We start from the raw sequence: 23,549 nt of genomic DNA on the forward strand, positions 1-23,549 counted from the left end.
CGGGTAGCGGGCGCGCTCCTTACCTGTGCCACTAATTGCGGCTGCACCTGTCAATCACCAGGTCCCAGTCGGTGATTGCCAAGCATCTCTGACTGGGAGGAGAACTGTATGTAAACCATATAGTTCATCCTCCCTGTCCGCTCGTACACACTGCTTTGGATGGCTTTGCACAGCCATCCAAAGCAGTGTGATTACAGTGAAGCACACACAGACACAAGTAAAACAGCACACAGTTAACCCTTTGATTGCCCCTCATGTTAACCCCTTCCTGCCCTGTGCCATTAGTACAGTGTCGGTGCTTTTTTTTTTTTTTTTTTTTTTAAAGCACTGATTACTGTATTGGTGTCACTGGGGATGTCAGTGACATAGTCAGTTTCCCCCAGTGTAAGAATGCCCGCCGCAGTCTGCTATAAGTCACTGATCGCCACCATTACTAGTTAAAAAAAATTCCAGTATCTATACCGCCATTTGTAAATGCTAAAACTTTCACGTAAACCATTTAATTTACACGTATTGGGATTTTTTTTTTAGCAAATACATGTAGCAGAATATATTTTGGCCTAAATTTGACATTTGTTTTTTTTTTACATTTTTTTACTGGACATGTTTAATAGCAAAAAGTAAAAAATAGTAGTTGTGTTTTTTTTTTTCTCTCAAAATTATCAGTCTTTTTTTTTTTTTTTTATAGCGCACAAAATAAAAAACACACAGACGATCAAATACCACCGAAAGAAATCTCAATTCATGGAAAAAAAAACCCCATAAATTTAATTTTGGTGCAGCATAGCATGACGCACAATTGTCAGCTAAAGTGACGCAGCACCGTAATGCAAAAAATGGCCTGGTCAGGAAGGGGGGTAAATCCTCAGGAGGGCAAGTGGTTAAAGGAAGTGCGGCACTGTATGTTTATGTATTTAGGTTATGCACATGTTATGAGTATGTGTACATGTTAACTGCTTTCTGGTTTGTAGCTATTTAGTTACACTCACTGAATAAGTCAATATAGTGTGTTTATAATAAAAAAATTTTTTTTTTGGTTATATAAGTAGTTATTAAATGTTTCCAAAGAAAGTTCTTTGTTTTAAGTATTAATTTGGGTACAGTGTTGCGTGATGGAATAATTGTCACACTATCATCGGGTATGGCCTGGTAATAAAGGGATTGCACAGACTGGCACTCAAGGGGGTAACGGGATAAAACACAGGAAATGTGCATGTATTCTAAAACTATATAAAATGTGCCGTTCAGCCCCCTTCTCCCCCCCCCCCCCCCCCCCGACATACCCTTTTGGATTTGATATAACAGTAGCCTCCGTAAACAGGCTCAATGTTCTTGGTTGGCTTGGAGCCCCCCTTCCTGAGGACCTTTTTCCAGCCTGGGCTAATAAGTCAGGTAATCACTGAGGGAAATCCTTCTGGCTGGTTTGCTGCAAAGGTGGACAATCTCTGTGTTGACATTGTTCTTCCCACAGAATGTGAGAAATTTCACCAGTACGCAGGAAAGACACGGCACAGCTGGATATTTCTAAGCATGACGTATCTAATGATTTTGCTGCCAAAATTCCCTATGAGATGTGTGGGTTCTAGTTGTGCTTTATTTTCTTAGGCAGTAGAGAAAGCTTTGGTTATATTGAGGATATTTATATCTTTACAGATCAATATCCTTGTTTAAAGTGTAATTTTTATTAAAATTCTGTACAATGGTCTTTGTAGAAACCAGTGTGAGGTCGGCGAAGAGGCCCGACATGTAAGGAAAGCAAATGTGTTGTAACTAGTGCAGTGGTAACCCAGCTTGGTTTCAGATATGAGCTTCAGTTGAAAGTGCATTAACATCATTCTATATTCTAGATCTCGATTTGCGATTAAGTTTAGAACCAGCTTAAATTATAAAGTCGTCTGTAACTAGATCACTGAACTTGCAGAGCACTTTCTAGTGACTGGTGTATAAAACTTTGCGCTGTGTGCAGTTTGATAAGCCGTGTTCTGAGTTTTCACTAGATGCGTTTGGTTACTCATCGCTCTAGTTTTGTAACTTGTAATGCACGTATGGTGATGCACTCCAACATACGTTTTCACTCCAGTGTAGCGCTGTGGTTTTGATGTAATTACGGTCCTGCAACCACAAGAACAGGTAAATACAGCTGACTTGGTTACAGTTTCCTGTTCCCTTTCTAAAGCTATTCATTTCTGTCTTGCTTTGCTCTTCACAAGAAACTCTATCAGTCTGCCACAACAATGCTTTTTTTTTTTTTCTTCACTTAAACTTAAGAAAGCAGAATGAAAACACTAAAAATGAACCAAGACTACAAAACGCTGGAGGCGTTCTGTTTAAAGTCTGCATGTTCAGGCAGGTTTTCCTGTGGTCAGGACAAATGCTGGAGCACACAGAAGGTTTCTGACTTGCTTTACTGGATGATGTTTAAGCCTAAGGCGATCTCTCTTCCCCTATTGCTGTTTCTTTCATAAAAGGATCTAGGCAGAGAGAATCTTCTATCTGACCCTGTATTTGTTTAACCTCTTTTTATGGAAGATGCAGACTCTTCTCATGCTTTGGGGGTAAATTAAATAATACAGATGCTTATTTTACAGAATTAACTTAAAATGTAGAGCCTTAAAGTGTGCATGGTATACATTCAAAGGGCTGAGCAAATAATTTGTCAATCAGAAATTGGTGACACCACAGTGGAATGAAGCCTAGTCCTTCATAATTGACATCGTCGAGATAGAAGAACTGTATATTGACCGAATAGTACATAAAAACAAAAACCTCCTTACAATACAAGTCTTTTGTTTTTGTACGGTAAGAGAGAGGTATGGTGGAACTCTAAAGAGTATTGTAGATGCTGTTTATGTATTCTCATAATTGTATACTCCTTTGATCTCAGTGTCTGCTCTTGTAAATTGCACTGACCTTGAGGAACTGGTTTCTGATTTCTGAGTTCTACAAATGGAAGAACTGTTGGCTAAAGCATTAAGGTGTACGTTTTGGTATTGTACTGTGATTTCAAAGATGGTTCCCAGACTCTGCAATAGTTGTGATGGTATGCACAAGCAACAAAGAGAATCGCTAGTGCAAGGAATAACTTTTGAGGCCTTGTTCATATCTAATTATTTCCGCTCTTATGTATTTTTCCTTGTCTTTTAATGTTTTACATGAGTTTCCTTGTGTTGTGCATTTTTGGCTTTAGCCATTTAGGAGGATTTTTCTGTAGTGACATTATGAGGGAATGTGCTTCCTGGTTTTCTGTGTCTGGAGTTGATGCATTGCTGATTTATACCGTTGCTTGCATCTGCACCCCAGCAGGTGTTGCTGTATTCTTTTGGAGGGAATTTATCTAAACTGGAGCCTAAATGCAGCCCCATCTTTGTCCAAAAACAAAATAAGAAAAGTCCCATGTTTGAAGTAGATTCCCCTATCCACACATTCAGTGTGCGTGGAGGAATCCTCCCCACTGAGTCATTGTGTTCTGACAGCGTGGAGACTCCCCTGCCATCAGAATACAATGATTGGCCCTGCCAGCTGTATCTAGCAGTACTGATTGAGCAAGGAAAAATCTGATGGGGGTGGTTATATGGAAGTCGATCTATAGATCGACTTCTGTAAAACCTCCCTGGCCATACATGGATCAAAATTGAGCCGTCCTTGATAAAACGGCTGCATGTATGGCTGGCTTTTCACTTTAAATTGTCATCCAGTTTATTTAAACAGTTCAGTATTGTGAACAATTTTTCATTTGGTTACCTGTTATCATGATTGTGGCCCCATAACCTGCTCCTTCATGACATTTTTCTTATTGAAATTTTAATGTGGATTTGTCTTGCAAGGTCTTATGTCAAGAAAAATATACTGAATCTAAGCTTCTTTGGTGCATCAAAGTTTTTCCACACTCTGTGCTGGGCTGTTTTTTTTTTTTTTTTTTTTTTTTGTTTTTTTATTGCTTAGAATCAGCAGTATCTTTCTACCTAACACACTTGGTTTAATTTTCCTCTGTTGATTAAAGGTCTGGACAGTAAAAATGAAGTAAAAGTTTTTCTTTTGTCACCAGATCTGTGCTCATGATTGACCTAGTCGCCTATTGCAACTGTATCTTTATTCGCTCTCTGTTTATGTAATCCATGGTCAGCTGCCTGGCAGGGCTTTTCTACTTGCGCGCTTTCTGTGCTCTCCATAATCCTGTCTACTCCGAAGAAGCCTGCTCCCAAAAGATCCAGGCAGACACCACTACCAGTCAGCCGATTGTGGTTCTGCTCTCTCTACACCACCAGCTGGCGCTTTTTGTGATTTTTTTTTTCCCCTTTTTGGCTGCGAAGCAGTGTTGCCTAGATCCAAGCTGACAGATCCTCGAGCTGCAACCTGATAGTTTCTCTGCTCAATGCCCCCTCCAAGCCTTTTTTTTTCTTTTCTTTTTTTCACTTTGCCATGTAACAAAACTAGGCTTGTTTGGAACCATTGGAGGAACATTCAATGGAACTATTGTTGTGAAAACAGTGCCCTGATTGAAAGAACTTCAGCTCCCTAGATGCTTCTTCCATGTTTTCCCCGCCCCGCCTCTTATCTGGGCACTGCAGGTGCAGGAACAAGGCTTTTCTGCCATCTTAACAGCTTGTGTTCTGGAGAGGCTCTTGTACAGTGTGGTTTCTTGAAGCGTTTCTTTTTTTCCCCCTTAATTCATGTAAAGTGAAATACATGCCATGCTGCTGCCTTAGAGTGCCTAAAAAGCATAGAAGATCCAATATGATGCATGTGACTGCCAGCTATGGTCTCAAGGTTTTTGTTTTGTTTTTTTGCATTACATACCTTTTAAAATTCTTTTTTAGCAACTGTTAGCAAACTTTTCTAATGATCCATTGCTCTATGCAGGGTCCTGATGCTGGACAAACACACCTGGTGATGTAACCATACCTATGATCTAAAGGAAATCTGGAATTCAGTCTTTTATTGTCCTTTAGCACCATTTACTCCTGGGCAGTTTAAAGCAGGTTTCTAGAATGGCTTCAGTGTGCAACACCAGATTTCCATGGTATTCTGTTGTGCCTGTTCACATATGCACAATGTTCTGACATTCAACGCTCAGAGAAAGTTCCGGTGCTACGTCAGGGCATGATCACATGTTTTTGGCCCCAAAAGACTTTAGTGGGAGTGCATGAAAAACTATTTCACACCTAAATGCTATCTTCTCCTCCTCCTAGTAAATAGATTTCCATTGGATAAAACAAAAGCATTCAAGCCTGAAAATGCCTGAAATGCATGTGAAAAACCTAGCAAAAACCAAAAAAAAATCCGAAAACCTTCAAAATCACATGTACACATTTATGCTTAATTGTTAATTGACGCCTATCCCATGTGAACGGGGAGGAATGCTGGTGATGTCACAACTGTGGTGATAATTTCTTATGTGCTTTGCTGGCCAGGCACATCAATTCCTCATTTAAGAAAATAAAAAAAAAAAACGGGGGGGGGGGGGGGACACATATATGAATGGCAAACACCAGGTGGATAGAAATTGATACAAATTCCTTTTAGGGCCAGTTCAAACCAGGTACAGTCTAGTGCAGCAATGGGCAAACTACGGCCCGGCGGACCTTTTAATCCGGCCCGCGGAGCGTGATACTGTCAGGATGGCTGTCAGGATGTGTGTAGGCGGGGCAGCGTGACGAACGCGAGGGGAGCTAGGCTCCTCTCACAGTCCACCCTGAAGACCGGTGTAGCATGAAAATCTGTCTCCTATGAGGATCTGTCCCCCTCGACGTATCTGCGCATGTGCCGGAGATCGCCGATCGGTTGCTAATGCCTGAAACTGGCACATGCGCAGATACGTCGAAGGGGACAGATCCTCATAGGAGACAGATTTTCATGCTACACCGGAACGGCGCGGGAACACGGCGAGAGGAACGCGCGGAGCAAAGGTAAGTGAATTGACACAGGGGGGACTTAATATGGGGGATGAATTTAATATGGGGAATTAATTACTATAGGGGGGATGAATTACTATATGGGGGATGAATTACTATATGGGGGATGAATTACTATATGGGGGATGAATTACTATATGGGGGATGAATTACTATGGGGGATGAATTACTATATGGGGGATGAATTACTATGTTTACTATGGGGGAATATTACGATACTTACTATGGATGACACATACGCATCATTCATCTACTCTTGGTCCGGCCCCCGGGTCCAATATATGAACCCATTGCGGCCCTCAAGTCAAAAAGTTTGCCCACCCCTGGTCTAGTGCATTTTTTTTACTGCATCAAAAACGCAATGGCATAGTTCACACCTGTGCAGAAAAAAAATAGAACATGCTGTACAAAACTGTACTGGAACGTGGCAAAATATATCTAAAATGCACCAGAAAGTATCTAAATGTATAAAAAAAAGATTTTGTGGTTCTAGTTGTAAGCAAAAACACATTGCTATTTTGTTGTGTGAACTGGCCCTCATCACCCCAAAAATGCACTCTGGATGCATTTCTCTATGCTTGTATGTGTTTTCAATGCGTCCCAGTGTGTTTGTTTTTTCCAAGGTTTCCTTTTTTTTTCTTTTCCTCGTGCTTCTTTCCGGAGCATTTTCTATGCGTTTTAGATGCATTCCAGTGCATTTTTACCACTCTCCAGTACAGTTATGTGCATAAACAATGCTTCATGCGCTACCTTTTTTTTTTTTTTTTTTTAACGCACTGGAACTGACTGCACTAGTGTGAACTATGCTATTGGAACCCATATAATCTACTGTCCGTGCATTTTTGATGCAGAAAAAAAATGCTCTGGACCGCATTTTGTGTGAACTGGCCCTTAGTCCATAAAAACACGATACAGCAAATGAGTAGATAGTATACCTGCTGTAACCTGTTTTTATGGAATAATGGAACTTGCATCAGTTTTTGGGAGCATTGTCAACCTGGTGTTTACAATTCATACAAGGCAAAGTTTGTTTGCAAACCAGCAGCACATCCCAGTGTTAAGAGATCAATATCAGCAATAAACTGTATAGTTCTATGTTAAAAAAAATAAAATAATATTCTCTGTATTTTTCTGTAGGTTTGTGCCTCATTGTCTACATAACAAACCTTTGCTGCAAGAGGTGAAACGTCTGTGATACTGAGCGATATACATTTTAATGTGAGTATTTGTGATTGGAAGTTTTTTGGGGGTTTTTTTAAATCACATTTACAAGCCTTGCGTTTTGATGATGCCACACGTTAGCTGCCTTGTTTAGCTTAATTTAATGTAAACTCCAAAATAATTATTTTAATTTGGAAAATGCTTGCTTTTATTGGTATGTCCTAAAAAAAGGAAGTAAAAAAAATTGATTACGCCATATACACTTTAGCCACAGAAAGATAAGCGTATTCTAAGCAGTTAGGTTTTGTCTTTTTCTACTCATTAAAAATGATCAGCTGTAAGTGAAGGAAAAACTGCCAGTCAATGCATTTGTGAAACCGGTATGTTGGAGAAATGTTGTTGATCAACTGCAGCCGCTGATCAGTGTATTCTGAGGAGTCCTGGTGTCAGAATATACAGCATTCATGCATTTACTTTGTGATTCATGTAAACCTTATCAAGGGTGTTTGTTAGATTTTATTCTGTATGACTTTGCTGACTCTTAAGCTGTATTTTTTTTTTCTCTCCATTTCAAAAGTAAACCTGTATGTAGATAAAATGAGCAGCACAGTAGCTAAATGATTAGCAGGTTGTCGGTTTGAATCCCATACATGGCACTATCTGCCTGAAGTTTGCATGTTCTCCCTGTGCCTGTGTTTGTTTCCTCCAGGTACTCTGGTTTCCTCCCATCCTTCCATGACATGCTGGTCAGTTAATTGGCTCCTGTCTAAACTGGCCCTTAACAACTTGGTAACCACGCTATAGCCGAAAGACCGCTACAGTGTTGTTACCCAGTTCTAGGAGGGCGCACACCCGGTGATCTCTGTGATCAGTGTCCTACAGCTGATCACGTGATGAGGTTAAAGGCCAATCACAGCAGCCTTTTAGCATGTGATCAGCTGTGTCCAATGACATAGCAGATTATGGAGTAAATACAGGTGAAACTCGAAAAATTAGAATATCGTGCAAAAGTTCATTTATTTCAGTAATGCAACTTAAAAGGTGAAACTATATGACATAGACTCATTACATGCAAAGCAAGATAGTTCAAGCCGTGATTTGTCATAATTGTGATAATTATGGCTTATAGCTCATGAAAACCCCAAATCCACAATCTCAGAAAATTAGAATATTACATGCAATCAATAAAACAAGGATTGTACATAGAACAATATCGGACCTCTGAAAAGTATAAGCATGCATATGTACTCAGTACTTGGTTTGGGCCCCTTTTGCAGCAATTACTGCCTCAATGCGGCGTGGCATGGAAGCTATCAGCCTGTGGCACTGCTGAGGTGTTATGGAAGACCAGGATGCTTCAATAGTGGCCTTTAGCTCTTCTGCATTGTTCGGTCTCATGTCTCTCATCTTTCTCTTGGCAATGCCCCATAGATTCTCTATGGGGTTCAGGTCAGGCAAGTTTGCTGGCCAATCAAGCACAGTAATCCCACGGTCATTGAACCACGTTTTGGTGCTTTTGGCAGTGTGGGCAGGTGCCAAGTCCTGCTAGAAAATGAAGTCAGCATCCCCATAAAGCTCGTCTGCGGAAGGAAGCATGAGGTGCTCCAAAATCTCCTGGCAGACTGCTGCGTTGACCCTGGACTTAATGAAGCACAGTGGACCAACATGAGCAGATGACATGGCTCCCCAAATCAACACAGACTGTGGAAACTTCACACTGGACTTCAAGCATCTTGCAGTGTGTGCCTCTCCATTCTTCCTCCATACTCTGGGTCCTTGGTTTCCAAATGAGATGCAAAAGTTGCTCTCATCAGAAAAGAGGACTTTGGACCACTGAGCAAAAGACCAGGTCTGTTTTTCTTTAGCCCAGGTAAGACGCTTCTGACGTTGTTTGTTGTTCAGGAGCGGCTTGACAAGAGGAATACGACATTTGAAGCCCATGTCCAGGATCCGTCTGTGTGTGGTGGCTCTTGATGCACTGACTTCAGCCTCAGTCCACTCCTTGTGAAAGTCCCCAACACTTTTGAATGGCCTTTTCCTGCCAATCCTCTCCGGGCTGCGGTCATCCCTCCTGCTTGTGCACCTTTTTCTTCCACACTTTTCCCTTCCACATAACTTTCTATTAATGTGCTTTGATACAGCACTTTGGGAACATCCAACTTCTTTTGCAATTACCTTTTGAGGCTTTCCCTCCTTATGGAGGGAGTTGATGGTTTTCTGCACAACTGTCAGGTCAGCAGTCTTTCCCATGATTGTGATTCCTATTGAACCAGACTGAGAGACTATTTAAAGGCTCAGGAATCCATTGCAGGTGTTATGGCTTAATTAGCTGATTAGAGTGGGACACTTTGAGCTGAGAATATTGCACCTTTTCACATTATTCTCATTTTCTGAGATTTGGGGTTTTCATGAGCTGTAAGCCATAATCATCACAATTATGACAAATCACGGCTTGAACTATCTTGCTTTGCAGGTAATGAGTCTATCTCATATATTAGTTTCACCTTTTAAGTTGCATTATTGAAATAAATGAACTTTTGCACGATGTTCTAATTTTTCGAGTTTCACCTGTACAGTTGCCGGTTATCAGCAGCACTTTCCACATGCTGTCAGTATGAGGAAAGTACTGCCGATACCGGCAGCTGTCACAAAGATGATTGGCATTAATCATCAGGGCACTGATGATCGTGGTGCCAGTCAGTGCTGCCCAGCAGTGGTGCCAGTCAGTGCTGCCCAGCAGTGACCATCATTTGCTGCATATCAGTGCAGCCTCAACGCACATCAGTGAAGGAGACAAATTACCTGTTTGCAAAATTTTATAAAAATTTTATGCTTTTTTATTTTTGTTTATAGTGCAAAAAAAAAACCCAGTGGCGATTAAATACCACTAAAAGAAAGATCTATATGTCTGAAAAAAATGATAAAAATTCAATTTGGTTACAATGTTGCATGACCGCGCAATTGTCATTCAAAGTGCAACAAAGCTGAAAGATGAAAATTGGCCTGGGCACGAAGGGGTTATAAGTGCCCAGTAGGCAAGTTGTTAATATATGTATGAATGTGAGATAGGGACCTTCGATTGTAAGCTTCTTGAGGGTAGGGACTGATGTGACTGTACAATATAGATGTGTAAAGCGCATCAAAATTAACAACGCTATACAATTACCTGTAATGAATAAAATAAATATTAAAAACCTAGTAAATCTTCTTTGTTAGGTGCAGTTATGCACCATGAAGTACAAAGGGCCTCCGCTGTACCCTGAAAGCCTGAGTCATAAAGAGCTCCTTTTGGGTTTTCGGTAGATTTTGCAAAGCAGAGCAAACCTTTGTGATGAGTTGAGGTGTTGCATTGCATTGTGGGATGTGTTGGGGTGCGCCCTTTCTTTGTTTTACACAGAGTCAAATGTTGCTCTTCTTTAAAATTGTGGAGACCAGAGGAGGCATTTCAGAGTGTCTGTGCCACTCTTATGAATTCAAGGGACTGATACTTCCCATTGGTGACTTTTTTCTTACTTTTATATGGATCTTCTGTGAGTTGCATGTTTTCAATTTAAACCTGTCATGCGAGACATGTGAAGGCCGCCATTTATTACTATTTGCTGACAAAGCCAGATACTTGGCTGTTGACACTTTGACATCGCTACATTCTAATTCATTGTTCCAGAACAAGTATGCAGAAAAGTCAGGAGTCCTTCTCTTCATACTTGCTCAGTATTTTAAAATGATTGTAGTCCCAGCATCAGCATGATGGCCAGGCAGAAAGCATTTTCAGAATGACCTTTCAGCAACTACAGCTTCTGTTTTCTCTCTACTGGTTTACTTTAATTTTCATTTTAAATGTTGTCAGCTTTGGAGTTAAAGCATGGGGAGGTTTGACGTCTGCACCCAGTGGCTGTTCCCCTGTCAAGACTGAGTGTTATTCTAGCATTCCTACTTTAATGCAACAGTTGTCAAATTGATTTATCAACGTGTGCAAATCTTCTGTTGTCTGCAGTCTTTTGGGAACTGGTTTTCAAGTGGTGACCTAGCAACATGCATTACATTATGGACTTTTCTAGCTGTTGTGTTCTTCATTTGTGACACATACTAACAGTAGTAGCCATTTGGTTGGTTTTAGCTAGTGATGTTTAAAGCTTCCTAGTTTTAATTTTGTACCCGCATGCATGTATGCATGTCGTGTTCATTTGCATATGTGGTCATAGCAGATCATCTCAAACACGTCTGTCCATTTGTAAAGGTTGTTAAGGATTATCTTGCAAAATACCGTAGTCTCAGTTTTGTATATTGGGAACAAAATTTAGATTTAAAATCCTGTTCTGGGCATACTGCTTATATTTCAGTGTGTCATATAGGTTAGAAAAAAAGTACATAGCGTTTTTCCCTTTTTACTATATTCATAATTGGATTCCCGGATGTGTATGCTGTACTAGGCATCTGTAACAATCTTTCAGTTCCTGTCTGTACAATTGTATTTGTCAGTGCTGTAATGCTTTATATTAGAACTTGAATTTGTTTGTAAATAAGCTTGAGATCCAGGTTCTGCTTTTCCCTAAATCCCCATTCACACTATGGAGTTTTGAATCGTGGGCAGAATTGCCACGATTCTGCCTGTGATTTCAAAACACTTTGTAAAAATAGCAAATCGCACAGCAGAGTGTTCAGGTCCTATTCATTTTAATGGCACCTAAAAATGTGGTGCGATTGTGCCATGATTGTTGCGCTGCAATCTGAACGTCTGGGTGACACGGTTTGCCACAATTGCAGGGCAGTTTATAGTACGACCGTTACGGTAGGACCCGTCTTAAGATTGTGGGGTGTGTGGTCATTAACCGCTATCTACACACGTTCCCTGCTACTTTGAGGAAGTGGGTCAGCCGTGGGGCCCCCAAGACTACAAGCCAGCTGGTGGAGAGATATACTGCTGCTGAGGACTTGAGCTCCTCTGTGCCCCACCCCATTGTCTCTAGGATCCTCCAAGCTGCCCGCTTGGAGGATCCGGTAAGACTGTTCAAGGGCTCGGGGGAAAATTTCAGGACTGTTGCTACAGATATTGAGACTGTGGGCTCAGGTTCTGGAGACTAGTTAAATAGGTCAGGAAGATCCCTGAGGCCATTTAGAAGTCTAGGTTCAGAATCTATAAAGTGTTATCTTTGCTATGTATTAGGTCATATTGCTGCTAGCTGTTGAATGATGAATCAATGCAATGTGGTAATGCTTATTTGGAAAAACGCATGTCTTTTTGCACAGGTGGCATGTACTGCATCATGTCAGGGACATATGGAAAGACAAATGTGTATGAGTTCAGTTGATAGCCTGCCACCACTCTACTAGACTCTAGTAGTGTTGTGACATTAGTCAAAAATGATTTAGTTAACCCTGCATAGTTACTTCCTAGCATGATTGGGGTTATTTGTATACATGGTGACACGTGACTACCAGGCTGCTATGGTTGAGACTGATACTCCCTGGGGATCTGCAACAAATTCAGTGAGTGTGGTACCCTCACTGCTTCATGAAGCTCTAGTGGGGAGAGATTTTCCACATTTTTGGACTTTGTGGGAAAACAGTCAGGAGTACAGAGCTCCCCCTGCTGGGGAAACCCCTGAACTCATGCATGACCTTTTTGATTGTAAAGTTGAAGGGGGAACTATTGGTGTGTCCAAGGAAGGACTAGTGGCTCTTCCTTTCTCTGTAATGGCTGGGAAGCAGTTGAAGCTGGAATCCAACTCAGAGCTTGACAGTGCTAAACAAGAAATGATCTCTGACTAATAATGAGGGTGGATAGAATGTGGTTCCAGTCTTAGCAGTTATAAAATAGGATTTTTCTACAGAACAACTTAGAGACTCCACACTTAATAGAGCAAGAGAAAACATTAAAATGATAGATGGGGAATCTGTTGAACCAGATGTAGGGGTGTCTTTCCCCCTACATGGCACTTAAAAATAACTTGCTGTATCAAGTGGTAAAGCAAGAAGAGGTGGTAGAGCATATAGTGGTCCCCAAACCATATAGCCAGATGGCATTAGATTTAGCCCATTGTCATATAATGGGTGGACATCTGGGTATAGAGATAAGTAATGTCAAAGAATATTGTGAATCATGTCCAGAGTGTCAGTATTCTGCACCATAGTCTCATTTTCGTAGTCCGCTGGTACCGTTACTGATTACTGAAGTGCCTTCTGAAAGAATTGGATGGATCTGGTGGGACCAGTGGTAATGTCTGCCCGGGGTCATCAGAACATACTGGTAATACTGGACTATGCCACACTGTGTCCTGAGGCCATTCCCTTGAGTAATACCTCAGCTAAAACTATTGCCAAAGAGCTCATCCAGGTATTTAGTTGCGTAGGTATTCGGAAAGAAATATTAAGAGACAAGGACACACCATTTGTGTCCAGAATCACAAAAGAATTGTGTAAGTTCAAAATCTCCCCTCTCCTTACCAGTCTACCACCCCCAAACTGAAGGTTTACCAAGAAGCTCAAAAACATGGTAGAAAAGATGGTGGACAAAGGTGTTAGAAATTTTGAACTACTCTACGGTAGACATCTCAGGGTATTGCTAAATGTTGCAAAAGAAATGTGGAAGGGTGTGAAGCGTCATCAAGCATATCTCTCAGATGCAAGATAGAATTACGACTGGCATGCCACTTGTATGGGAACATATGGCGCAAGCCCAGGAAGCCCAGAGAAGGGTTTATAATCAGAGTGCCAAGATCTGTACTTTCAACCTTTGGGATAGAGTGCTGGTACTAGTCCCCCACGGTTGAAAGTACATTCCTAGCCAAGTGGCAAGGTCCCTTTTTGAAATTTTGGAGAAAGTAGGGGAGGTAAACTATAAAGTTTACCAGCCAGGGAAAAGGAAACCAGAGCAAATATATCACGTTAATCTCCTAAAACCCTGGAAGGACAGACTTTACTGGCAGTACCAACCCCTCAAAAGGACATGACCTTGTCAGTGGCCCAACAGAATGACGTTAAGGAGTTTGTGAGAAAGAATGGAAACTTTTTCTCTCACCTACCTGGACTGACTACAGGTATACTGCATGACATAATTACAGAGCCAGTTGTCCGTGTAAATGTAAAGCCTTATAGAATACCCGAAGCCAGGCGGGATGTAGTTACAAATTAACTAAGGAACCTGTTAGAGTTGAGAGTGATTGAGGAGTCCCAAAGTGACTGGTCAAGTCCCATATCTTTTGGTCTTGAAGTCAGAAAAAAAACATAAGATTGTAATGATTTCAGAAAATTGAACAGCGTGTCCAAATTTGATGCTTACCCGGTGCCTTGGGTGGGCGAGTTTGACAGGTTGGAAGTGCCAGATACATAACTACTTTAGATCTGACTAAAGGCTATTGGCAGATACCCCTAACGGAATCTGTGAAAGAAAAGGCAGCATTCTCTACCCCTGAGGGGTCTTTCCAATATTAGCGGATGCCTTTTGGTTTGCATAGTGCTCCTCTCTCATTCCAAAGATTGATGGACAGAACATTAAGACATCAACAATACGCAGTGGTGGCCCTGCCAATTCTATTCTTCAGTGGCAAATGCCAATCAAGCTCTATGGTGTCTGGCCGTGAGCACAAGGCCCACTAGAGGACATTGGGCCCCCAGGCCACCCTCATGAAGTCTTTTTCTGATTTGTTTTGTCAGAGACATTCACTCCAGTGGCCTGCTGGAGGTAATTTTGTAGGGCTCTGGCAGTGCTCATCCTGTTCCTTCTTGCACAAAGGAGCAGATACCGGTCCTGCTGGTGGGTTAAGGACCTTCTACAGCCCTGTCCAGCTCTCCTACAGTAACTGCCTGTCTCCTGGAATCTCCTCCATGCTCTTGAGACTGTGCTGGGAGACGCAGTAAACCTTCTGGCAATGGCACATATTGATGTGCCATCCTGGAGGAGTTAGACTGCCTGTGCAACCCCTGTAGGGTCCAGGTATCGCCTCATGCTACCAGTAGTGACACTGACCCTGACCAAATGCAAAACTAGTGAAAAACAGTCAGAAAAGAGGAGTAGTGAAAAAAAATGTCAGTGGCCTCCACCTGTAAAACCATTCCTGTTTTGGGGGTCATCTCATTGTTGCCCAGCTAGTGCACCTGTTGTTAATTTCATTCAGTAGCTGAAACTGTTTAACAACTTCTTATGCTACTTAACTGACCAGATCATTATGCCAGGAGTTTAATTGACTTGATGCTAAACTCTGATTAAGAAGTGTGCCCTTAATATTTTTGAGCATTGTATATATAAAAACGTGATTAAGATTGTTAGGTTTCTACTTACCTGGAGTTCTGCTTTTAAGGGATGAAAAAAAACGAGAGGGAAAAATTAGAAATTCACAAAGGCTTGACTACAGCTGTTTTTAACTACTCAGCCAGGGCATCAGTTGGGTGCACATTCATATGCATAATCCCACCCTTCCACGATCACACACTTTATAAAAGCACAGGAGTTCCCTTGTGAGGAAGCATCAATGACCCATGCAGTCAGTATGGCAGACTGTGTGCCCAGTTACGAAGTTTTTATGAATGTCTTTCCTGTATGGTATAAAATAATGCTTATCAACATGGTTTTTCAGCTATAGAAAGACTATTCATGTATTCCATGCAGTTTTATTGGGCTATAAAATATGCACTAACTGCTCTCTCTAAAACCTTTAATAAGTGCTCTTTATTCTGTGTATGAAGTGACCTGCTTACTATTTGGCAACCAAGATATCAGTCATTAAGATATTGCTACTGCTAGTTTGGCTAAAATGATGGCTTACTAAGGAAAGGTTTGTGTGTTTGGAGTGTAATCGCATGACACAGCGAAGAGTACCTGGACGGTACCTCCTTTCCGGACTCAAAATATTTCTGTACTGTGGTATGTACTGAATCCAGAAAGGATTAACACTTAATTCTGTCATTTGGACACTTGAGAAGAGGAAGTCAATTGAGTTCTAGGTTCCTTTAGTTCCATTTGAAGGAATTTTGTGTTTCCCTGATTACTGAAAATCCTTTCTGGTCTTTTGCAAGTTGAGAGCTTTTCCAGGGCTGAAAGTATGTGTTCCTCAATTCATAAGGAAGATCTTGTGTTAAAATTGTACATCAATATTTCTTTAATGTGGTACGTCTTGAATGCTTTATATGCCCTTTTATATACCTGATCATTTCCTTATAATTGACATACATTTCATGAAAGCTTTGTCTACTTGTTGAGGTCCTAAGTTACACTAACTGCTATTCTTTTTGTTCGAGGTCATGTTAGTAGAAATTTCAGTAATACTCATGTTCTGATAGGCCAAAAAACTATGTATTTCGTTTTCTTACTCATCCATTGAGAGGCTCAGGAAATGTATAACCTTTTGGGTTAATACTGCCACCTACATGACTGGACAATGGCCAGCAAAATGGTTGTTCTCTACATTGCTGCCTTAGCTTTTGCCTTTTCAGTTGTAGCTATCAAACTTGGACGTCTTTAGCCTGGCTTTTCGAATACCATTTCCTGACCCCTCCGAACTAGACACTGCAGGGATACCCTGGAAGTGACCTTAAGGCACTGAGCCCCATGTAGGGTGCTTTTCAGACTTTGTTCTGTTAAAAGTTGGCTGTAGAGCGTTTTGTAGGTTCCGAGCTGCTGGCATTACGTCAGTGATTGCTCTCTGAGGACTCAATAAATAGGACAGCCAGGCAAAGCTTCAGGTACTGCCTCAATTAGGGGTTAATGCTGTCTTAGAGCTTATGCCATCCACTGGATGGAGTGTTGTACACACTTTCTTTCCCACCATTCAGTGTTGAAGCATCCCCCTCCTTTTTGCTAAAAGCTTTCCTTCACTAAAACTGCTTCCTTGTCTGCTTCGCTGGATCTAGAGAAAAGGGCATTCTGGCCATCCTCATTGCACTATACTGGCCCAGGTGGATGTGGAACACCAGCCTGGTAAGATTCATGGCAGATGCTCTGTGGGCTTTTCCAGATCGTCAGAGTCTTCTCTCCCAATTTGCTATCTTGCTTCGTGATCGCTGGCAGGTACAGGGGCATCTGAGTATATAATTCCTACAATGCTAAAACTAGGAAGTCTACCTCATTTCAAGGTCTATCTGTGATGGAAGACATATTTGGTCTTATAGGATTCCACCCTGGCAGTTCCACCATGGGACTGAATTTTCTCCTTCCTGCAGCTGGGTCTAGACCAGCTTCTCGCTTTCAGTACTATCAGTGGTCAAGTTTCTGCACCTTTCTGTTCAATTGCAAAGACCATTGTATTTTCTCTTTTTGATTAAGACCTTTGCACATTGGGTCATCACGTCTGTTCTCCTGTGACTTCATGGTTCTCCTCAGACACTTTTTTTCTAAAGAATATGCAAACTCAGCATTTCATATTCCTGATATGTGCTTGTGCCATGTACTTGTATAAAAAAAGTATCCTGTTCTTTGTATTGCTTCCTTTGTGTGAAATCCCTGGTGTTCCTGCCAGTCCCCCTGCTTTCCTATTAAAACTGACTACACTAGGCAGGAGAGCACACTGTGGTCAGTTTTCTAGCTGTGTTGGGAACTCAGTGCGCTTTCCTCTAATGATCAGACTTCTGCTGTTTCTCCTCCCCCAGCTCTTATGCAGCTGAGAACAGAGGGAATGTGATCACGTATAAAAAAAAAAAAAAAGGGGGGAGGGGGAGAGATTTTTTTTTTAAACGTATATCTATACATAAATGTTTTGACTCTCATTTCTGTTTTAAACTGAATGGTTTGTTTTGCAAGGTGAGGGTTTGCAATCTATTTATGCCTGCCGAAGACCTCTTTCTTCAGTCTCAGCTATGGGGTTGGGTATGTTTTTGTAGTCATCACCCCTGGGGGGTGGGGGTGTGAACAGGTGGTCTTATGCAAGGAGCTCTTATTGATTTTGAATAGAGGTAACATGGTGTTGAGACCCAGGACTTCCCTCTTCCCTAAGGTAGTTTCTGCATTTCACTTCTACCAGGACATGGTTATTATGTCTCACTAAAGAGGGGATATTTGTTCCTTCCAATGTCACCACTGAGGCAGAGGCATTTTTTCCTCACTTCAATGCAAAGGCATTTCTTCCTGGGCCTGTTAGCCCGGTATTTCACTGCAAGACAGTGCACAGCACTACTAAACTTTTACATTTTTGCTGTGGTGTGCTGCAACTATTACATATGTTTTGGCATGGCACACTAGCTGTGCTGCTTATAGCTCCACCCCCTAATCCTCAACTCCATTCTCAGGCCCAGTGATTTGAAAGTTCCCATCTCCTAGGTTTCTCAGGCAGATCATCCAAGTTTATGGCCTCAAGAATCTTGTTCCAACTTATCGTGTCAAGGCATATCTATGTTCTAGCGGTCTTGAAAGGATATTTCACGCTTCTTACAACTACTTTATAATTTTGCTGGTAAAATATGTTCATCTAGGTCAGGGGTCAGCCTTTGAGAGGTGGAGATCTACCTGAACAACATGAAAGCGATCAAGGATCAGCGGGGTTCAGCGCTATTTAAAAAAAATAATTAACTAGCAAGGCCTAACTAAATAACAAGGAAAATGTAAAAAATATAATAATTTACCAGAACCGATCCCCAGAATTTTCATCCTGCAGCAGCTGTATGCTGGTGGGAGAGCGAGTTGGAGATGCTAGCTTTCAGCTGCTCCAGGAGGACAATAAAGTGGATCATTAGAAGGCAGGTATTTTAAAAATCTGAATTCCCAGCAGTTGGCTGGGAATTGGGATTTTTCTAGCTACCCTGGTGGTTGTCTAAGCAGCCGTACGCTGGGTGCCAGCAGAAGGCAGCTTAGGCAGCTGCCTTAGGTCACCGGGGTGGGGGGGGGAGGATTCCACAGTCAATTTCTGGGAATTCAGGTTTATAAAATACCTGTCCATGTGAGGAAAGGGGGGGGAGAGAGGACACTGTTGGTGGGGGTGGGGGGCTAGAGGTCGCTGCTATGGTTGAAAGGGGGGCAGAGGACATTGCTGGGGGGGGTGATATGAAGGGCGGTAGAGGACACTGCTATGGGGGAGGCCCTGTCCATAGTAGTTTCCTCTGCACATATACCCTGGCCAACTACGTCAAAGTAATCCCTTTTCTGCCAGTCCCTACTCTACTGTACAAAATGCAAATAGCGTATGCTCGCATGTGTTTTGATTGGCTGAGGTATTCTGACAATATGTAGAATACATATCTATGCCTAGAATTAGATCTGTTGTTTATTTGGGCATAAGTATTTTGTTCTATTGTAGAAGCGGGGAGCCACCTGTAAGTTTTTAGGTGTTTTCTCTGATAGTCATCTAACATTCGCAATAACGTCTCTTGTTCCTCAATGTTCTCTGAACCCAGCCTGAGCTTCAGGTAGCTCTCGCTCAATATGTTTATTACAGGTACTTATATAGCACCATCATTTACGCAGCGCTTTACATATATATTGTATGTTCACATCAGTCCCTGAACTCAAGGAGCTTACTATCTAAGGTCATCGATACATATACTAAGGCCAATTTAGACAGGAACCAATTAACCTACCAGCATGTATTTGGAGTGTGGGAGGAAAGCGGATTACCCGGAGTAAAACCACGCAGGCACAGGAAGAACATGCAAACGCCATGCAGGTAGTGCCATGGTTGGGATTCAAACCAACGGACCTAACACTGCTAGGCAGAAGTGCTAGCCACTTAAGCCACTGTGGTGCCCATAATGTATGATCGTATTCTTTGTTGTATTATTTTCAGCAATACTTTGCTTGCATGTGGAATTAATGCAATCATTCTATAGCTGGTAGTCTTTAGCATCGTCCTTTTTCAGTATAGGAATGAATATCTGGCTTGTCTTAGGAGTCACTTCAGTTTCTACAATGTCATCAATGCTGCTTTTTTTTTATATAAAAGCAGGTATATTCTTTCCATCTTTTTTATAATATTCTCTGGATCGTTCAGTATCAATCAATTAGAGTCTTTAAGCATTTCCAATCTAGGTTGGAATTTCTGGCGCAATCTCTTAATGTCCTGAAAAACTAGTCTGGTTTTCCTTTTTTATGTGCTCAGCTTAAATTTTCTTACAAATATCCTTGAGAGATTTATCTTTCCGAACTTGGCTTTGAAACATTTGATTCATTTGAGATACTTTTACTATCACTAGAAATTTTGCTTTGTCTTCTTTGTTTTGCCATTTTTCTAGTTTCTCCTGAAATCCAAGATGACTTCTTGGCTTTTTTCCTCTTATTTTCCCTGTAATATTCTTTCAACTTCTTCGCTAATTATGATTTTGATGTAATTCCATAACTCTTCAGGCTCTGTCCTATGCAAATGTAGTCAATTTGATTACAATGCATGCCATTTGGAGAGGTCCATGTGTATAGCCGATGCTTGTGGTGCTGGAATCCATGTATATGTGAAGGACGGTTGGTTAGTTTTGCAAAACTGTATGATTTTATTACTGGCATCATTTCATCTTCAGATGCACAGTCTACATTTGCATTGAAGTTCCCTATGATGATCAATAGATCTTGATTCGCCGCTTCATCTATTGCATTTTGAAGTTGTTCGTAAACCAACTGTACATCCTCATCTTCAGTGTTTGTTGTTGGTGTGACAATGATTGGCCTTCCCTATAGAAGGATTGAGATGCCTCTATCACTAATAGTATTGTACTTTAGTACCGTTTTTGAGGATAAATGTCACACTTTTCTGTTCAGTTATGTTATGTTACTCCACCAATATGTTGGCCACATCTGAGAGAAAGTAGAGGGAGAGGGTGAATGATGGGGGAGAGGGAAGGAGGGTATAAAGAGAGGGGGGGGGGGACCCGGGGGGGAGGGGGCGAGAAGGGAGAGGTTGAGAGGGAAAAAGGAGGAAGAAGGAGATGGTGGATGTTGGTGGAGGGGGGAAAAGGAGAGGAGTGGGGATTATAGGGGGAGAGAGAAGGGCAAGTTTGGGAGGAAAGAAGAAAGGGAAAAGGATAGGGTGGACGATTTGGAAGAGGGAAGGAGAGTGGGGGGGGGGGGGGGGGGGGTGAGAAGGGGAGGAAGGGGGATTGTGGGGTGGGGAGAAGAGTGGATGGGAGGGAAACAGTAGAAGAAGCAGAGTAAGATGGAGAGGGTGGATGCTGGTGGAGAGGGGAGGAGGTGGGGCTATGGGGGGAAGGCAATGAAGGTGGAGGGAGGTAATGGTAAGAAGGAACAGGCGAAGGGGTTGAGGGAAGAATCGAATAAGGTTGAAGGTTGGGTGGGGAGAGAATGGAGAGGCTGAGTGGTAGGAAGAAGGAGAGGGTGGATGTGAAGTGGAAGGGGAGGAGAGGAGTGGGGGGGAGGAGGAGAAGTGGTGGGAGCAGCAGGGGTGGAGCGAGGAGGTGGTGAAGTAGGGGGCAGGGAAGAATGAGTGGGAAAGAGGGTGGAGGCAGGGTGGGGGGGCATGGGGGGAGGCGGCTGCTAAGGGGTTGAGAGAGAATGGGTGGATGGGCGAAGCAGTAAAGGATGACATGAAAACCTGTATCCTGCACGATGTGTCACATTTATCTTCAATTATTTAGAGAATGAAGTGGGGAATAGAATTTGTCTACATGTGATGTAGGAACCATGTAAGTGAACTACAGAGCCCTGCTTGGCAATGTATAAGAAAAGTGTTAAAATTTACCGTCTGTTTACTGTTGGTCCAAGAAACCCTAGAATCAGCATGAGAACGATGATTGACAGCAGGTTATTGTCAGAATCCATCGTGTCAGGATCAGTGTGACCACAGGGTTGTTTATCACTGGGAAGAACAAACCATAGTGGAGGTGATGCTGTCAGGAAAACATCATCATTGATCCGTAATGAAGTGCCATTTGGTCGCTTGGTGGAAAAGCCAAATCCGTCTGGAGATAATTCTGTATGGAAAAGATCAGAAAAGTTACATTTACAATAATCATCTGGAACATGAATACAAGAGCTCAGCAAAAAATGTATACTGAAATCTAAATATTCTTGGGTGGGGGGGTACAAGCATGCATACTTCACTGGCTGCATGCTTGTTCTAGGTCACTCAGGTAGTGAGACTATAAAGAGGCGATCTTCCCAGGGCCGGCACCTGCAAAAACAGGTTCAGTAATAGCAGTACCGTTATTACTGTGGGAGGACAAATATTTTTTTATTTATAAAGCAGAACTTCACTCTCTCAATCAACATGGACAATTTGTAATCCTTATGCTGCTACTACGGTAAACAGATATGAAAGCATATTTACTTGTTTTTATACTTTTTTTTTTTTTTTTTCCTTATTTACATTTATTCAGCTGCTTCCTGGTTTCCACGCCTAGGCAAATGACATGATACATCATCCCAGCAGCCTTCAGGAGGCAAGGGTTCTCTGCTCTGTCTATGCCTAAGCTAAGAGCAGATGGATTCCAGGATGTAAACGATACATGAATCATCTGCACTTAAGATGGCACCTGCCAGAAATGCTAGGGGGCTGTTTTTCAAAATGATTTCTCAGCAAAATAAAGCATGGAGACATGGAAGGATGAGGAGGTTGCTTTGAATATTAAAATTAAATGGCTTTGTTGGTTTGTGGGGCTCAGATGCAGTGCAGTTGCGCTTTAATGGGTCACTGTGCTGGGCAAATCATTCATGAACTGGTAACTTTGATTACGTGCAACTGGCAGATTTTAGTTCACCGAATTAAATGTTCTAGAATTTCAGGACCTTGTAATGGGGCTTTGAACATTAGTCTCATGACCCAAAAATGGAGATGCTGTCACTTTCACCTTAGCCTCAGAATTCCTGGCCCAGGTGTGTGAACTGCGTGAATTGAGCCTAATTGCAGAGACAGAAGGGTGATATAGATAATCGGTTTCACAATTGTGCCCATTTTTGGTCTCACTAATGTGATGATTAATATAAGAAAATCAGTCAACGAAATCACTTGTGGACTCCACTGGACTGTGGACTCAAAAGTGTGTGAAATCACTTTTAAGTCCTTGTGGACACTGGACATTTTTACAGCATGTAATCCTATGTGTCCATGCACACATAGACTAATCATTTTTTGGCTGGAAAAAAAACCCAGGACTAGTGGATTTTAGCTGTAAAAACACTAACGCTGCAAAACGCCCCAAACCGGCGTTTTGGGATTTTTTTTGACCAAACAAAAAATGTTTTTTTTTGTAAAAAAAACTGCTGAAAACACCGCTAAATGCTAATGAAAAAATGCTGAAAAACACGGTTTTAATGTTCCTTTACACAGCTAATGTTACCAGCACTGCATGGAGCCTGAAGAGCAACTGGTAACAGTTGTCAGCTCAAGGAGTAAGCTGGAACTGACCAGATGTGCTGCTGATACTTTTGTGGGGTTCTCTGCATTGTCATCACAAGGCTGTGCAATCAAACTTCTTCCAGCAGCATTGTGATTGACTATTCTTGCCTAGATGGTCAGCAGCAGCTTGACTTACAAGTTGTACATGCTGTCAGGTGCTGGAAATGGAAAATGTAAAAAAAAAAAAAAGACTTTTGCTGCGTGTGTGTGTGTG

At 41.8% G+C, this 23,549-nt stretch overlaps 1 protein-coding gene across 1 annotated transcript in view; it reads left to right on the plus strand.

Annotated features, from left to right (window-relative positions):
- Positions 1 to 23,549, plus strand: part of NDST2 (N-deacetylase and N-sulfotransferase 2) — a 231,537-nt gene that overhangs the window by 62,933 nt on the left and 145,055 nt on the right. Inside the window, exon 2 of the mRNA XM_089680185.1 lies at positions 7,050 to 7,130. The gene's annotated coding sequence lies outside the window, so the exon portion shown is untranslated. The remainder of the gene's footprint in view (positions 1 to 7,049; positions 7,131 to 23,549) is intronic.

Source organism: Staurois parvus, unplaced genomic scaffold (genome assembly GCF_062004578.1).
Source record: "Staurois parvus isolate SC_StPar_1 unplaced genomic scaffold, SC_StPar_1.0 ptg000236l, whole genome shotgun sequence".
Taxonomy (NCBI): Eukaryota; Metazoa; Chordata; class Amphibia; order Anura; family Ranidae; genus Staurois; species Staurois parvus.